This window comes from Nannospalax galili, unplaced genomic scaffold (assembly GCF_000622305.1).
Source record: "Nannospalax galili isolate Female #2095 unplaced genomic scaffold, S.galili_v1.0 scaffold238, whole genome shotgun sequence".
NCBI lineage: Eukaryota > Metazoa > Chordata > Mammalia > Rodentia > Spalacidae > Nannospalax > Nannospalax galili.
In genome coordinates, this window is record NW_008341888.1 from 702904 (window position 1) to 707230 (window position 4327).

Genomic DNA, 4327 nt, shown 5'->3' on the forward strand with positions numbered 1-4327 from the left:
GAGAGAGAGAGAGAGAGAGAGAGAACAATATATGGACTGAGAGAAAATATTTGCTAATCATAAATCTGCTATGGAACCAGTATGCAGAATATATTTTAAAAGCCTTACAACTTAAAACATTAAAGACAATCCAATTTTAAAAGGGAGATCATCTGAACTGGCATGTATACATGAATGGACCAATAAGGATATAAAAATGTGCTTAAAAGCATTAGTCCTAAATAAAGTGCAAATCAAACCCAGAATGGGTAACTGGTTCATTACCCATTAAGATGAGCATAACAAACAAGTCAGGAAATACCATGTGTAAGAATATTAGAGAAATTGAAATGTCCTGTATACCTAGGACAAGAATATAAAATGGTGTAGCAACTTAGAAATACAGATTGGAAACTCCTTTAAAAAACTGAACACATAGTCACCATATTGATGATGTGTATCTGGCCAAAAAGCTATGTAAAAATGTTCATAGTAGTGTTATGCACGGTAACTTAATATGGCAAAGCACAAATGCCCATTAATTTATGAATGAATACATATAATGTGACACATTCATACAATGAAATGCCATTAACATTATAAAGAAATGAAGTGCTGGTGTATGGAACAAACATGAAAACATTCTACTAAATCAAAGAAAGCAGTCACAAGCAACCACAGATTGTAATACTTCATGTCTATGACATATCTCAAATGCACAAATCTATAATAAGATGGAAAATTAGCTTGCAGTTGTGTAGGGCTAGATTGGGAGGGGGGAAAGAATGCGGAGTGACTGTCACTGAGTTACAAATTCATTGAAGGGCATTATATCTTTTATAAATTTAACTATTGTGATAATTACACAACCCTGGATGTATAAAAACAGAATCATATATTTTAAGTAGGCTGAACTTTACTGCTATGTAAACTATATCTTAGTAAAGTTGTCAAAAAAGAAATCGTTTAAATTATCCTCAAGTTTTTAAAGGGCTCTCATGGTTAGCTTTTTTGTTACTCTTATATCTAACCAATTTTATCCACATGACTATTTTTGCTTATCTATTTTGTTTATGAAACATTCTACTAAATTCCTTTGAACTCAAAATGAAACGAACAGGAACTCCTTTACAGTTTGTGTCAATACTTGCCACTAAATTCTCTGGCCATGCATTTCTTAGAAACTCTTTTTAAAGTATTTGCAATTCTTTAAGAATTCCAAGCACAAGGCACAATAATAGATGATGTAATTGATAAAGAGATTTCAGCACTGAACACTTTCTCCGAGCATCTGACAGATATGAACTCAAGGATCTGTAAATTAAGGCAGAAGGAAGTCCTGCTGAATGTATCAAAGGACTTGACAGTAGAAAACATTCTGTCCTTAAAGGAAGCAGAAGCATTTGGTTTGATGGAAGGACACACCAGACTGGGAAAAAGTAGGTGAACAAAAGTATGCATGTAGAAAAGCCTGTTCTTAATGCAATCCCCCCCACCAAGGGCCTAGACTATACAAACAACTAGTCTAACCTCAGTTACCATAAATATTTTAACAACATAAATTATATTCCCTTTTAAATATTTGATAATTCATATTCCCTACCTCTCTTCCATTTATTTGAATCAGTGAGGCCTTCTTGTATTCTTGCTCATACTGCTTGGCCTAATAGCTGCTAAGGAGCTCAATTTTTGTAGCCTTCTGTGGCTTAATAAAGTAATGCATATTTTTTGAAGTCAGAGTTGGTTCAGTGCCTCAGGAGAGAGTCCAAAACTAAAATAAGGAAACATTCTAACCCTTTTCATGACTTCAATAAAATATATATAACAAAAGATTCCCTTGAGGATTTTTCATTTCAAGATTCTTAAATTATTATGCTTTACAATTTAGAATAGTTTTAGGTTTTCAGCAAAATTCAACAGAAAGTACAGAGAGTTCCCTTATGTTACCTCTACCCACCCAACCTAATTTTTCTTATTACTAACATCTTGCATTAGTATGATACATTTGTTCCAAGTGATGAACTAATATTGATACAATATTGTTAGCTAAAACTCATACTTTGTGTTAGAGCTCACTTTTTGTGTTGCACAGTTCTATGATTTCTATAAATGCCTAATGGCTTACCCACTATTAGAGGATCATGTAAAATAGTTTCACAGACCTAATTATCCCCTATGCTCCACCTACTTAACCCTTTTCTCCCCCTTTTTCTGAACCCTGGGTATCTGCAGATACTTTTACTGTCTCTGTAACTTTACATTTACCAGAATGTCTTATAGTTGGAATCATACAACACATAGCCTTTCATACAAATGTTTTCACTTAGCAATATGTATTTAAGATTCCTGCAAGTCTTTTAATGGGTTATTTTCATACCTTATTTATTTCTGACACTGAGTAATAACCGTCATATTGATATAGTTTATTTATTTACTAGTGAAAATCATCTTGGTTACCTCCAAAGCTTGGAAACTGTGAATAAGATTGTCATAAATATCCATGGGAAAATATTTAAACATTAATTTTCAGTCAATATGGGTAAATATATGAGACTGCTATATATTATGGCAAAGTTGTTTACATTTTCAACCATTCATGGCTAATGAATTTTGTATTTAATTCATGGTTAATTTTTAATTTAATTATTAGAGGATACTTTAAGGGAGAAATTATTTATTTTAACTTATGGTTTCAGAAGATAGAGTCCACAGTCACTTGGCCCCATGCTCTTGGTCAGGACATCATGACAGCAGAAGCATGTGGATGAAAGATCACCACATCTTTACAAACAGAACACAGAAAGAAGGGAATATAGAATGACGTCAGCACAAGACATAGCCCCCAGGGATACGCCCACAGTGACCTACCTCCTTTAAGTACATCCTACCTCTGAGTAATGCCATCATATTACTAATTAATCAGTGAATTAATTCATCAGTTATGGGAGAGCCCTCATCACCTACCCTCTAGGAATGCCTGTATCAGCACAACAGTGTACTTCAGTGGTCTCCTAGGACTGTCTTAATTTGATCAAAGTGACAATCGAGCTTAACCATCTAACCACCACAATTTAAGTGTGGGCATACCTGTAATTCCAGCATTTGGGAGGCAGATGCAGGGTGACTGTCAGTTTGAGACTGCCTGTGCTGCATAGCAAGATCTTATCTCCAGATAAATATATAGACTAGCCACTACACAGGATAAACCAACTATTGGCTCTCAATTATCCATGTGATTGTTTTTGGTCATTCCTGAGGAACTCAATGGTTCCTTTAAGAACTCATTCTTTGGGCTGGAGAGATGGCTCAGTGGTTAAGACCACTGGCTGCTCTTGCAGAAGACCTGGGTTCGTTTCCCAGCACCCACATGGTGGCTAACAAATATACATAAATCTAGTTCTAGGGGATCCGACAACCTCTTCTGACCTCCTCAGGCATTGCAGGACATGAGTGTACTCACATTCAAACAGGCAATACACTCACACACATAAAATAAAAAAATAATAAAACATTAAAAAATAAAAATAAATAAATAAATAATAAAACAACTCATTGAACATTACAATGTAGATGGCAACCATACCCACCTCAATGAGAAATTAATATTTCTGAAAGATTGAATATTTTGTATGAAAAATAAGTGAACTCAGAAATACGTTTTCTAATTCTGCTTATATTTTCTCAGTGGTGTGTAGTCATGGACCGATTTCAGATAGTAGAAAATAAAGAAACCACATGCACGTCTTCTGTCATTTTCATAACTTCAGAAGTCACTGCCATCATCTGTCTTCACTCTTTGTTGAGCTCCCTCATTTTTCCCCTCAGTGAATACTAGTACGTAGTATTGGTTATCCTTAAGTAACTTCTATATAGAAGTTTATTTATCTAGAGGGCCTTCTTTCCACTTACACTGAAAATTCTTTGAGGGCTGGGCTACTAGTAATCATTTATATCCTACTTTTTATCTTCTGATATGAAACTTTTCTGCTTCAGTTAATGAAGTTTTGGTTGCAAAGACTTAAGAACAGATCATTTCATCTCAAGTCAGAGGGAAGTAGGCATATTAAAAGCATGCATCTTTCTCAAAGTGAAAGACAAGAACTAATACATAGCTAGGACTTGTGGGAGTAGTAATATGGATAGGAGTGTAGCTGTTAAGTGCTAAGTTTGGAAAACCTTGGTTAAAACCTTGGTTTTGCTACTTGCCATTTGGCCTTATACACATCTCTTTGCAGTCTGTACTTTGGTTTTCCTATCCATCCATCAAATGAGGATAATTATTCCTGCTTTATAATTTGTGAAAATTAAGGGAATTGGTATAAATAAACATCTGAAACATATGAGTATT